Raw genomic sequence first — 15,006 nt, 5'->3', positions numbered from 1 at the left:
CATACCTGGGGAGTCGCAAACACAACCGTAACGCTTCTCGCTCTAATAGAACTAACGGTTTAATTTTGTACGTAGGGCCACCCGAAAATAATATACACCCAAATTCGAGTATTGGGCGCATGTACATTTTATATATCATTAATAAGGTGTGTCTACGTAACCCTTATTTTCTGTTGCTCAACCTTCGCAATAAGCCTGAAGCTCGTTGTGCCTTTGCCACGATATAGTCTATGTGAGGGCTCCAGTTAAGTTTCTCGTTATAAATAATGCCCAAATATTTGATAGACTCTACTTGTGGAATCGGTTCCTGATTATAAAGTACTGAAATTTGAATAGAATCTGCTATAGGGAACACCAGGAGCGCACTTTTACTGATGTTTAGAGACAATGAAATTGAATGCAGCCAAATTTCAAGAGAATACATGTACTTTTGCAATTTTTGATGCAAAGAATAAATGTCACTGTCTGCAACGAAAAATGCAATGTCGTCTGCATAAATGTAGACAGTGATATCTCGTTCAATGGGAATTGAGCTCATCAACACATTGAATAACAGCGGAGATAGGACCGCCCCTTGAGGTACTCCACGTTGCTGTTTGAATTTAGATGAGTGACATCCATCCTTTGCACAATAAAATTCTCTCGATTTTAGAAACTCTGCTACCCAATCAACAATATATCGCGGAAAGTCACATTCGTGTAAAGAATTCAATAAAATTGAGTGCTCAACGCTATCATAAGCTTTAGCTATGTCTAGTGTTACTAGTACCGCGTATTGTCGTCTTTTTCGGGCAAGCTGTATTCGGCTCTCTAAGTCGGCATGAGCACACCAAATTGAGCATTCGCTACGAAAACCTATTTGAAATGGTTTCAATATTAGCTTGTCAGCCATCCAAACTTTTATTCTATTATTGAGAACTCTCTCTATAATTTTGATCAGGTGAGATGTTAGAGAGATTGGTCTGATGTTGTCAATGTTAAAACCTGACCCTTGTTTTTTTAATATGGGAATCACTCTAGCTATTTTCCAGTCATGTGGTATCCAGGCATTGCTTAAGGAATAGTTTATAAGGTTGAGGACGTCGCCGGGTGATATCTGGAATAAAATTTTAATCATAGGAACTGTTATACCGTCAGGACCAGGAGCCGAAGAGGGTAATTTTCTAATTACGCTTGACATTTCGGACAATGTCACTTTTTCGTAGTCAGTCTTTATAGAGGACTTTTGCCAGTTGATTGTCAAAGTCGACGAAAATCTGTTAGCTAAATCTCTTCCGATTGCCTCTAACGAATTAGTCATTTCTTCCGTCGATAACCTGTCATAATCAGAGTTAGCTAGAGACGGCAGAATTTTGCGCGATCTCATATATCGGAATAACGCTTTCTTATTTCTAGGTTTGGAAAGAAAGTCGAAATGTTTTTTGTCATAGTCTTCTTTAGCTTTAGCCACGGTGCGCTTAAATGTAGCAGCAATAAACTTGTAATCTGCCCAATTTTTGGGGGACTGATTATGAATTAGCTGCTTCCAAGCCGCTTGTCGTCGTCTATGATCACGAGAGCACTCAGAATTCCACCACTGACTACAAGGCTTTCTCGTATCAGACTCAATAGAAAATTCTGCTTTTTTGAACGTTCTTTTAATTACCGCACTTAATTTCATGGCTTTATTTTCATCGTTGTCTTCAGTGGGGGTAGTCAAAGCAACTTCTAGGTCTGCCCTTCTGAGTAGCATTCATCTTCTTCACTACTTAGGAATTCTTAGGAATGTTCTTCACAGCGATGCGAAATGTAAAAGAATAAGTTAACGCCCCATTTGACCTATACTCGGTGACAACGTTTCTTGGCATTAAGGGACCGCTAAGGGGGCGGAGCTTCTACGCATGTGCTCCTACGCAAAGCGGTACAAGTAGGCACACCTCTCGTAACGCTATGAAAAATGACAAGGGCGCACAATCAGCGTTTGATGCAGACGCAGACGCCGCTTAGCGTTTGAGGTACACGTAAAAAGACGGGCCTTTTTCAAGCGTCCTAAAATGCTGTACGGTTAAATAAAAACAACTCTCTTGCTGGGGTGTGATGCGTCCTGCCTGAAATAGCTCCACGTAGAAAATAAAGGAGCAACTTCATACTACTCGTTGAAGATACGGATGCTATCGTGAAAATACACGCACTGGCGTTAGGATGCACGCAATCGGGCTCTGTAGCCTTCGCTTCAATGCTGCCAAAAGTTGTCGCTGAGAATGACAATTTTCATCTTTTCTGGCACGATCGTCGTAGTGCAGTTCACCGCAGTTTCTTCTAGTAAGTGAGGCTACTCCGCCTTGAAACTGCAAAAGTAAAGCAATGCAATGAAAAGTAAATCAAGTAAACTGGTGATAGAAAACCGTTAAACGAAACGCCAAGTAGCATGCGTACTGTCTTGATATTTTTCTAATGTGTAGCAATCTCTGTTAGGTACACAATCATAAAACATGCAATAAAAACAACAGATGAATTCGCAGTACCTATCGCTGATGTTACGATAATGATATGTGGGTTTTAACGCCCAGAAACCACCATATGATTGTGATAAAATACGTAGTGGATGGCTGCGGAAATTTCGACCACCTGGGGGTTTTTTTCGCGCACCCAAATCTGAGCACACGGAGCTACAGTATCGCAATACTTATCGTTAGCGCCTACATGATTTCATGTGCGCTATCACATAGTCATTACCACACATTCAACGAAAGTTTATTCTAACGTATCGTCATTGACTACGCTGAGCAGCATTTGCAAGTTCATAACGTGAACGCAACAAGGTGTAGTCTCAGATTTGTCTAGCTGATGCAGATGTTTTCAAAACAGAAATACACTAAATTTTCTCGTTCCACTGACTCCTAAAGAAGCTGTTGCTCAACGTAACGACTCCTAAAGTAGCAGTCGTTCAATGGGAAGCCATGCTTAACAGTTATAATAGGAGAAGCAGACAGCCATCTAGGGAATGTCTGGCTTCTCGCAACTACCTGTAAAAAACTCGAAAAAGTGCTACGCATACATTACAAGGTTTTATAACCTGCAATAAAAATGCAGAAGTCCGGGTGAGATGAGAGCCCAAAGAACTGAAAAAAGAGATGTAGATACGGTGCGTCACTGAAGCCGGCGCTTCGAGAAGTGGAGACATCTTCCACAAGGCTTCAGTTTCGGTCTGAAAGAATACATGTCTTCTTGGGAAAAATTCGACCCCTGGGATACGCCACATTTAGGAATTCTCGATTTATAACTTATCACAGCACACATCCGAGTGCATTGGTGCTCCTATTGGTGGCATCGGCACAATGAAGCGAGTATAGCATTCTTTGAACTCCTGCGGGAACGGGCCAGCTGGGACGAAACGGGTGACTGCCTGGTGTGCTGAATCCAGATCATCGTGATGCCACAAAACAAATAGTCATTGGTGATATAGAACAATCAGCAAAAAAGCAATCCCTTCCTCACTCAATATGATTACGTAAGACCGGGCATAATCACTTTGAAGGGGAAGGGGGTTGCTATCTTGCCGCCAGTTCCATGTCACCAATGGCCGGTTGTTATGCTCGCCATTAGCCGCCACTCCGACGGCTGCTTGAACGCGCTGCAAGCAACCACCGGAGTGCTCGGGACACGTGTTTGTGTGTTCTCTTTTATAAAAATTAACACTACACCCTCGTTACTAATACTGCGAGGAACAGCGCAAAATGTAACTGAGACAGAGAACAGCCATGCACTGCCGTCAATTGGGTCGTTTGTTCGGTGCAGGTTAACACCCTAAAACCACTGAACGACTATAAGAAACGTTGCTGTGGAGGGCTTTCAGGGATTTCTGTCCACTGGTGCTTTTAACGTGCACCTAAATCTAAGTATGTAAGCAAGCATTTTCTCGTCCGGTGAAAATGCGGCCGCCGCAGCCGGGATTTGATCCGAAGGCCGGCAGGTTAACCTTCGAACGCCGTAACAGTTAGACCATCGTGATCAGTGTGATGCGTGTACGCCTTTGAACTTATGAGACAGCGCTCTGTTATGCAATTAGTTCACAGAGGTTCACCGAATGTTGTAATCACCAATACACACATGAGCATCGGGAGGTCATACTCAAGCACTCACGTCTAGGTCGCATGCAGCTTCCGTATACTGCACAATGTGTCAAAATATGAACCAATTTGTTGTGATTATTTTATGCGCGAAAAAACCCATAACAGATTGCACGCAAAAAAAGAACGAATGCTAGCGCGGCCAGGGCAAAACTATGTGGGAGAAGAGGCATGTGGCAGCCACTAGAATGGGCATACACTTATTTTGTTCGTTGTTTAAAAGGCCCGTGTGCTCAGATGTGGTTGCACGTTAAAGAACTCCAGGTGGTTAAAATTTCCGGAGACTTCCACTGCGGTGTCTCTCATAATCATAGGGCGGTTTTTGAACATTAAGCCCTATCTATCTATCTATCTATCTATCTATCTATCTATCTATCTATCTATCTATCTATCTATCTATCTATCTATCTATCTATCTATCTATCTATCTATCTATCTATCTATCTATCTATCTATCTATCTATCTATCTATCTATCTATCTATCTATTTATCTATCTATAGAGTGACATCGGTTTGACGTCGTCTGAGGGCAGGGAAGCAAGCAGCAAGATAGAATTTGAGAAGCGATTATGAAAAAATGGCCCCGCCGCGGTGGTCTAGCGGCTAAGGTACTCGGCTGCTGACCCGCAAGGCGCGGGTGCGAATCCCGGCTTCGGCGGCTGCATTTCCGATGGACGCGGAAATGTTGTAGGCCCATGTACTCAGATTTGGGTGCACGTTAAAGAACCCCAGGTGGTCGAAATGTCCGGAGCCCTCCACTACGGCGTCTCTCATAATCATATAGTGGTTTTGGGACGTTAAACCCCATATATCAATCAATCAATTATGAAAACTGGGAGACGAGCGTTGGGCTAGGAAAGTTCTCAGCTACTTGTAGATGAAGAATTATGATACAAAATGGAGGAAGTGAACCCAAAAACTTTCAAGCAAAGGTTTTGAAAACAATAGAATACCAAGCCAAAAGGAAACATCGGTTAAGAAAAAGGCGAAGGAAACAGCGAAAGACCAACGTGGAAAATCGGAATGCGTATACCAAATCAATACTGGAGACGTGCCAAACTTTCATACAGAAAAATGCAAAAGAAAAGATCTACGATAATTCTTGGGCTAGTTGTCTGCTGTTCGAGGCCAGAACAGAAGTATTGCGGACCAAGACGTACCGAGCCAATAGGTGACCGGTAATATGGGCAATCGCGGCGAACTGTGCGATACGACGGCTTCCGATTCAACGCACGACGCTGAATAGAAGCAGAACGCGTGAAGTTTTGTACCGCTCCAATGAAAAAAGCACCTCTCCATGCAATTTCAGTGCTTCAGAAGTTGTCTTTTTGTTGTTTTTGCTAACCGTGACTGCGACAATGACAAGCTAAAAAAGACATGAACGGTAAGGAAAGTTTCTTATCGAACTTAAATGATCTTGCAATGCTTTTATGCTGCTCGGGGATACTATCAGTTTGGCTGGCGGATCAGTCGGTACAAAATAGAGCTTTCTTTGTATCATACGCTACTGCAGATAAAAATCACAACTTAAAAGATCTCAGGGTATGACCACGACTGTAACATTGCGCTAAGAGTTCATTTCGGGATCGCTGCTTAGGCCGACATCGTCGATCGATCGGCACGAGGCGCAGCACTTACTGAGCGCAATGAGATATCTTTTTTTTTCTAGCCTTGAGCGCGCTATAAGAAGCATTTCTTAGTCGAAGCTAGATGCTTATTTGAACGCTGATCTTGCTCAACCTGCGCGGCACGGCGGCACATATTCATACACTGAGACATAGATGGCGCGAATAATCATGATACTTTGCTTGTTTAACGCACTTCTTCCTTTGTGTGCCGTTCTGGCGCGCAGATTGACCAAAATAAACGCAAATAGGCTCGTCCAAAGCATCGTGTGAACTCATTCTTGAGTGAAACTTTCGTGATTTTTGGTTATATATATGGGTGCGATGGCCGGTGCTCATTTCGTATGGCAGGTAGATTTCGCCCATGCGTTCTTCCCATATTACATTTGCTAGGCGCACTTGCGCGGCAATTTATTTCTTGTTATAATATTCGCAGTAATTTCATGCGTAATCTTTTTACTAGTTCGGAATCCACACGTATCTGTGATAAAATGGTCGTCGCACGCTCTGGCTTTAACGTTCCGTACCCAAAAGCTACCTGTCGATGTGGCTCTCTTCACAGCCGCAGCCCACCTCATTTTTCTTTCTTCATTCCATGGAAATCTAGCCCCACCGCGGTGGTCTAGCGGCTATGGTACTCGGCTGCTGACCCGCAGGGCGCGGGTTCGAATCCCGGCTGCGGCGGCTGCATTTCCGATGGATGCGGAAATGTTGTAGGCCCATGTACTCAGATTTGGGTGCACGTTAAAGAACCCCAGGTGGTCGAAATCTCCGGAGCCCTCCAATACGGCGTCTCTCATAATCATATGGTGGTTTTGGGACGTTAAACCCCACATATCAATCAATCAATCAAATCCATTGAAATCTATACCTGCGCTTGCCTTTCATGCTCGAGTTGGAGCAGCCAACGGCTGAACAACCAACAATGGTTTATCCGGACGAAGATAAACGGGCGACCGCGTGCGCTAATACCGAATAATATGAGGCTTGCGGCGGAGCGGTTCGCCGTCGTATACTTTTCTTGAACAGGAAGCCGGCAACAGGTGTTGTATCCCACAATCCTTCGCTCTTTTACTGGTCACCTATTACGAAGGCACATACCCGGTATGAAGTGTGTGTGGAGAGGAGGAGGAAGCGGCTTAACATTTAATAATGCTCTGAAAAGGGCTCCACGCGGAATTTTTCAAAGCATTGGGGTTTAGAGAGAGGGAAGACAAAATAGAGTGTAAACGGGTAGAAATAACCAAGAGGAGGTTGACTTATGAAGGCTACAATCAAGGCACGAGTAAAATCCAATCCTTCAACACATAATGATAGTACTTACCCTATGGTTAGGTGGCGTGAGCCACCGCCCGATCTGAAGAGCACAGCCGGATACATCCATCCATACAGGGCTAATAGTTCTGTCGAGCGCCACTACGAGTTATGCAGTCAGCACCAATGTTTTCAAGCGTTAGAGGGCCCCTTTAACCTCGCCCTCGAGACATGTAATTTGCTTAATCTTGGACTTCGAGATTAGTACAGCTTTACGGATTGATATGTGTGATTTAACGCCCCAAATTCACCATATGATTATGAGAGACGCCGTACTGGAGGGCTCGGGAAATTTCGACCACCTGGGGTTCTTTAACGTGAACCCAAATCTGAGCACGCGGGCCTACAACATTTCCACCTCCATCAGAAGTGCAGCCGCCGCAGCCGGGATTCAAACCCGTGACCTGCGGGGAGATTAGTACAGCTGGGGGTTGATATAAATAACAGATACAACACTAAGCTGATGCTGAACTCCGTACCTTCTCAATTGTTTTTATCACGCTTTTGCTTCTTTATTTCAATAACAATGACGTTTTGCTATATGATGATATCATGCGTGATAACTATTGCTATTGTTCAGAAACTACTACTTTTTAGCAGGGAGGCATTGAAAGTATGTAATGGCAATACGATATTGTTGGTGGAGCTCATACTTGTTCTTAGTTTGTCACTGACTGTACACGAAAACGCTCCTGCATGGCTTTCTAAACACGCAGAATAGCGGGAGGCCGGAAACCCCGTAAACGGAAAGTGTCATTCGAAACTGCTTTGTCCATTGGTCGTACGTAACGGTCCCATCAGTACTAGTCGCAAAATTATTGGGCCCGCCAACATTAGAGAGTTTTAGAATAGCGCACCGCGAGCCCTTGCGCTGCAGTCGCTGCCACTGCGCATGCGTCGTAACGCGAGTCGGCGTTCGCGTTCGCGGACCGCACGCAAAAAATCCGAAATTGCGTGCGGTAATGGCGGCCCACATGTGGCCCGCAAGCGCTGGTTTCGAGGCTACGGGTGGTGATAGCGGCCCGCATACTCGACCTTCTGTATTTTACTGACCTGCCCAGCGAGCAAAGTGCCAGCACGCCCTTTCTGGTATTGGTGCTTGCTGCTGTGCGCCCTGTGGCGCTGCAACTTATTTCAGGTAGGTAAATTGCAGTTGCGCAGGTAAGTTAGGCACTTCGACATGCTCCTGACCGGGTTGCAGAAATTATGTGCCTTTTCTCATCTTCTAACCACTATCACCACCACTTACCTCATCCACACCGGTTGCTGGCGGCCAAAACATGAGTCGCCGTGCTTTTTTTTTTTTCGTCTGCTCGCGTGACGCTGGGAGAAAAACAGCAACGTTTACGCGTGCATACACTCTTGATAATTAAAACGAATAAAAATCTCTTTTGGAATTAACTTAAAGTTAGGATGACGATCTTTCGCTACCGTCTGCTCGTGCCGAGCTGCGACAGAAGCGTGCAGGTCGGTGCAATTTGTACACCAGCGAAACGAGGTCTCTTGGTGCAAATTAACCATCACGATGGTGCTGTGCTACGTACTTTTCTGCGAATCAAGGCAAGGGAAGATTCCTGATGTGACTTTTCATGAGTTTCCAGTGACCGAGGTCCATGAAAAATGGATCGAGGTGATTTCTGTGTTTTAAAAGGCTACGCGTCTCTAAAGGAGTGAGTTGCTGGGCTGCTTGGTGGTGCATGACAGACTGAGACGCATAATAGCCCCAAAAAATAATAATAAACCGACAACATCAAAATGTAAACAACGAAGCGCTATACTCGCATCTGTTTATTAGCAAAAAAAAGAAAAGCCAACATGAGTGCACATATGAAAACCATGGCACTACATGTAGTTATGCAACTAGGTTTTGAAACACCCATTGTGTGAAGAATTAGCATTGAATAAGTGATTTTAAGTGCTGTTTCGTTTCAAAACAGTTACAGAGGGCCTATCATTGATTGTTCATGTACCTGCGATCTACATTTGCCATTGTACATGGGATCTACATTTGCCATACGAAGGTATTTATGTGCAAAATTGTCTGTATTGGGTTGTTTTCTATGCACGCCGGATGCCGCGGACATTGTCAAGTGCCATATTCCTTGCCCTTTCTTGCCCAGACAATAAATGCAAGCCAGCTGAATGTAATACAACGGCAACAAGTCTACCATTGTATACACATATAGCTGGTATCATGAGCTCAATAAACATTTGGTGGCCAGCGCTTTTTACAACCTGTCTACTTCGTCATTCTTTTTTGTTTTGCATGCTGGTACATGTGTTTGTACCTGATATGCGATTATATTTGAGAAATAATGCACTGAAACATCTATAAAATGCAAAAGAAGATTCTCAAAGTCATATGAAATAAAATGATTCAAGATAGCCGCCACATTTACTCAATGCGTGATGAAACTTTTCTCTAACCGGCGGCAACCCATGCATTCACCGGCGCTCAGCTGGGGTAACTCGAGCGCTCCCTTGGCGGCGAAGTTCGGAATCCGAGCCGGCGCAGGCAGCTCCGTAGACCACCGCCTGCTGGGCAGGTCAGGAGTACATTTGGTCGTGCCGGCATGTGTCCCGTGTTATGCCTGCAAGTCCGCAGCGAACGTCCATGCCTCCGAAAAAGGAAATCTGTGTCAAGGCCAGCCCGCGAGCCCGCCTGACGCGAACAACTCAACGGCGTCAACACGCGGCGGTGCCTCTCTGCCGCGCACGCACAGTGAGTCACCTCAGCCACCGAGCCCGTCGAGCAAGCAACCGGCGCCTTCCTGTCTGGCGGGTCTGACGCATTGCATGGCGACGTCACTCGTCCTTGGGTGCAGCCACCTGCAGCGCAGCCTCTCCAGATTCGATGAGAAAGAATAACGCGGCCCAACGGCGACCCCATTGGAGGAGTCTGACCTCACGACCAGCGGCGCTTCTGGTTGGACATTTGGTTACTCAAAGAATCCACCCGGTGCATATAAAAGAAGCCCTGCGGCGCGTCGCGAGCAGTTGAGCTATGTGTTAGGAGTTGAGCTATGTGTTAGCAGACATGTGTGTCAGAGAAGAGAGCTATGTGATAGAGAGTTGAGCTGTGTGTCAGAGTAGAGAGCTATGTGATAGAGAGTTGAGCTATGTGTTAGCAGCAAACCTATGTGTTAGAGAGGAGAGCTCGGCTCTTCGGGTCTCTAGCTGTCGGCCCCAGTGCCGAATTTGTAACGCCTCTGTATATATGCTGTACATAAACCTTCTTTAACTCACCGTCGTCTCGTCCGCTCGTCTATGAGCTCTGCGCAGAGGCAGTCGCGAGCTGAGAACCCTACGCTACCAAACGGCTGGTGACCTTCCCGGCGCAGTTCGAAGCAGTGGCGCCTTCGGGACCGTGTTGGCGTCGCCGTCTTTCGAAACAGTGGTTGCAGCGGTGAGATTCGTGGCGCCCTTCGTAACGTCGTTGGAGGCGCGCTTCGTAACTCCCGCAAGCCCTGGTTTCGAGACTACGGTGTCGCTGTGATCATGCGTTGCGGATCGCAGTACGGCAAACGCTATTCTAAGACTCATATGGCGCCCGCAACACCCGCAGCGCTTGCAAACTGTATTCTGAAACTCCCTATTTACGACCTTTGCGTTACATACTGTACGCTAATTACGACAATTAAGAGATATACCTGGAGCGGCTCAGCGGGCACAGCGAACGAGCGGAACGCGAACTGCGCATGTGCGGCACGCTGAGCGAGTCAGTGATTTTTTTTAAGGAGTGAGCCACTCGCCCGGTCATTTCGTCCTCTTAGCCGAGCATGCGCAGTGGACTAGCGTGCGAGCGTTCTCAAGACAGAGCATCTGCTCCACCGGCAGTAGCTTCAACCGTGTTCAGCAGGTGGCGCCGCAGTTCACTCCGCTGTATACTCCGCCGTCTCTGCGGAAAGGAGCACAGCATTCGCTCGTATATTAATCATTTTGTCTTGAGCTCCCCTCGCCCCTACGCTCACCCCACTTGTCTACTTAGCTATTACTCTCTAATGTCTCACATTCATTACGCTGCCTGTGTTTACGCTTTCGATCCTTACCAAGAATGCCTACGTAGCGCACGTAAAGCTGAGCACGGCTTGACGGATATGCAGAGCGCCCCTCTTCGCCGATTCACCAAACGATGCATTTTGGCGTAGTGTTTACTACGCAACTGTACTTGCAATGAACATTCTGAGACAGCCTTGAACAGCCAAGCTTATACGCGAAGTCATTCCTTTCCCAACGGCATGGTTGATAAAGGAATGGACAAACGAAGCAAGCCTGGGAATCCGCACGAACATCGATTACGATATCGCGTTTGAAGTGGAAGCTCAAGCGTCCCTCCAGTTGGTTTCCTCTCGCGTAGCTGATTAGAATATGTTCAGTTAGAGTAAAAAGTAAGCAGATCGCTATGTTTTAAGATAATAAACTGCCATAATTGCAATGGTTAAGAACATTTCAATATCAGTGAGTGTATACTACTCAATAACATGAGCAAACGCTGCTTTATTCGGCTTTTTTATTGAAACATCTCAAACGCACCTAAGTGATCTTGACAAAAGATGCAATATGCAAAACATTCCATATTAGCTAAAACAGAATGGCGCCAACGGCGCGCACATTGCGAAAGTTGGGGCTGCATTTTTAGGCCACGTCACACAATCATCCAGCACTGTTACAGATGGCAGTACATAGGTTGCAAGACATTTACACGCGAAATGCACTATACTCTGCTAGCTTATTTTTTTTACTTAAGGGCGTATGCGAGCAACGTTCTTCGCAAAGCTGTCTCGTGCAGAAGGGTAAGTTGATTGGTCATTACAGTATCTTCAAATCCATCATGTGACTTCGTCTTCAACCTGGAATGTAAAAAAAATGCAAGAAGTAATGTTTAATACCAAGTTGAATACTAAAGTGAAAACAACATGAAAGGACCTCATTTCAGAATGTTTTGCGGCTGCTTCTTTAGTTGGGATGCTTAAGCGATGCATTTCGAAAACATAGTACTGAATGGCAACCACAATCGCATTTAGGCACTGCCACATATTGTCGCTAATTAGCGGGTAGCCATGTTTTCAGCGAGTTCACACAAGTTGTTGATGAGCTGAGGGCAGTGAAGGTAACAATTTCTGCACTTGTATTTCGCCTAGGAACAGTGTATTTTCTACGCCATAGTAAACCGGTATTGATTTTACTGTACTGCCACTAAAAGCAGCAAACGTTTGGTAGGCTGCCACCGTACTTATAAAGAAGAAAGTCCAGCGAACAAATAGGTATCAACGTACTGCGGCGCTTATATAAGCTTACTGCTAAAACACTGCACAAAACGTATCGCATATATCGCAGTAATATTTTACTTACCGTGCCATACAGCAGGTGGGTCGGCGCTCAAGCTGTTTAATAGTTTAAATGATTGGGAATCATCACTACCCGACGCCCTACTCTGAGCTTGAACACGAGGAAACAAACACGCCAGCACTGTGCGCCGAATTTAGGTCTTGGTAGGGGCCAAATCCACAGAACTCACGTCCATTGCCGAGCATCTCACGAAGAACGTCCTGTTGCCGCCTGGAGAATCCATACTGTGGTTTGAAGACTGCAACGCCCTGCACCGGTGGCCAGAAGCAGAAACAGTAGACGTCAAGCCCCACATTCGGCGTGCTGCTTTCCCCAAGCATCGCGCATATGTGAGTACGTTCTTCGGTTACATCCATCGAATAAATGAAATCCATGTTCGACTTAACATTCTGGAAATAGCGGGCCATGGGGGTGTCCTCAGGTGCACCCCGAGTGTCGCAAATCCGAACAAAAAGCCAGGGTGCGATGACGCCTTTTTCCATGAGAGACAAATAAATCTCGTTTATGCAGCACAGGCGATCCTTCATGTCCGACATAGCGGCAATATGCGAACGGATACTGGCAACAGCCGTTGGTACGGTCATTCCCCTAATCAGCGGAATGGTTAGAGAATCGTCGTCCTGCAGGGTATGTAGCTTATCAGCTTGCATGCTGGAGAGGTGGGAGCACAGCCTGTCCAAGTCGACAGATGCCATCACCATATTATGAAAACTGTGTTTCAGAAATTCCACAACTCACAGGAGCAGCTCCTCGGCTAAGCTGACGCTATGCTTAAAACACCAGGGACTTTAGCAACCTAAACTGCTAAATTGAGCTACTATGCCGACCGTATTGCACTCCATCTGTCACAGATGTTCTCGTTTAATTGAAAGAGCCTGCACTTAAATCGTCGATGTATCGTGACGAATTGGTGCAAATGACCGCGGCAGCTGATACCCTTGAAGATAAGTGCTGAAACGTGTTGATATAGCTGGGTTTTTCAAAAGTTGGGGCGACTGTAGCACGAGGCGTCTTGTTTAAACAAGATCGCTTAGTTTCGCCCTCTCGTTACAGCTACTGATGCGGTTGCCAGTTTCCTGACTGAAACATTGAATATCAAACTCGTGCGGGTGTCTGCAGCCTCGGGTGTCAAAAACGCGATGTAATTACAAAAAACGCCGTATGAAAACGCTTCGCAGATTTTGATCACAAATGTCGATGGCGGCTTTGATTTTCAATGAGAAACTGATAACGCATATGACAGAAAATTTGAGATGCATTTAGATAAGCAACTACAAGAAATTGTTGTTTACGAGTTTGAATAAAGCTCTAGTAGTTCTGCATTATCAGCATGGATTCTACCACGAAGTTGCATCAGTTCATTGATTTAATAATATGTGGGGTGTAAAATCCCCAAACCATCCAATCACTGTGAAAGATGCCTACACAGTAAAAATTTTTACACCCAAAAAGGTGTAAAAAGGGTGCTTTTACGAGAAAGCACCCTTTGCAACACCCATAAATGATCGATTGAAAAAAAAGCACCCATTTGTTTGAGTGCTTGCCTCGATAGCACCCTAAAATAGGCTCTAAGGGTGCTTTTGTACCTGAGAAGGGTGTAGGTGACGATTCATCAGATGGAATATGCAGCATATGAAGAACACATAATTATAATATTTGGGGTTTTACGTCTCAAAAACCTCGATATGATTATGAGGGTCGTCGTAGTGGAAAGCTCTAGAGATTTTGACCTTTTGTTGTTCTTTAATGGGCGCTGATATCGCACAGTGCACAGGCTTCTACCTTTTCGCCTCCATCTGAATTCGACTACCATGGCCAGCATCGAACCCGCGACCTTCGGATTGGCGGCCGAGCAGCGTAGCTACTGCACGAATATGTGGACCTTGCGTTAAATGACGGCCTAGACTTAGAATGTGTGAAGGTGCGAAGCAAATCGCGTTTCATCTATAATGGCAAAACTGCAATCCACGTTACGAAAGCTCACCTTAGCGTTGGTTATAAGCTACATGTTTGCTGTGGATTATATACAGGAACACAATGTTCGACCGAGTATGGGTGTGTGTGCGTGAGCCTGCGCATGTGTTAGCGTGTAAGCGCGATTGTGTGTACACCCGTGCATGTGTGCGTGCGCGTGTATGTGCTTGTGTTAAGCGTGCCTGTGCACATGTGTACGCTCATGCATGCGTGCGTTTACGGTCGCGTGTGTGTGTTGCCGTATGTGTGTATACGTGTATGTGTGTGCGCCTGTGAATAAGTATGCGTGTGTATCAGCCCGTGCGCCCTCAAATTTCGTGTGTGTGTGCGGAAGGGGGCACTGCTTCTTAGTGTTTAAGGTCCCACACCTGTTCAGACTGGGAGTCTATATGGGAGGTGGCTTAAGAAATGGCGGTGGTCAACGCACTGTACACGGACTATTCAGTACATGGAAAACAGCTGCACATTTTCGTACCTCATCATTGCTTACGAACTTGCTGTGGTAGCTGATTAGGTCCGCTGAGGCCCTTCTACGCTCGAAAACGTGGGTTACGACCAATTCACACGCAAAGCTGTCACTGCACTTATGCACAACCATCGTTTGTATTAACAACGTTTAACAAGAACGTGCCCT

General features: G+C 45.8%; 1 long non-coding RNA gene across 1 annotated transcript; it reads right to left on the bottom strand.

Annotated features, from left to right (window-relative positions):
• Window positions 1–11,526: 11,526 nt before the first annotated feature.
• Window positions 11,527–13,245, bottom strand: LOC119165897 (uncharacterized). Its single transcript, XR_005109067.2, has 2 exons — window positions 12,402–13,245; window positions 11,527–11,899 (listed from the first exon to the last, which is right to left on the bottom strand). It is a non-coding gene; the product is annotated as an uncharacterized LOC119165897 (long non-coding RNA).
• Between the last annotated feature and the right edge of the window lie 1,761 nt (window positions 13,246–15,006).

Source organism: Rhipicephalus microplus, chromosome 8 (assembly GCF_043290135.1).
Source record: "Rhipicephalus microplus isolate Deutch F79 chromosome 8, USDA_Rmic, whole genome shotgun sequence".
Taxonomy (NCBI): domain Eukaryota; kingdom Metazoa; phylum Arthropoda; class Arachnida; order Ixodida; family Ixodidae; genus Rhipicephalus; species Rhipicephalus microplus.
The sequence above is the reverse complement of the archived record's forward strand: the minus strand, read 5'-3'. Positions and strand labels throughout refer to the sequence as shown.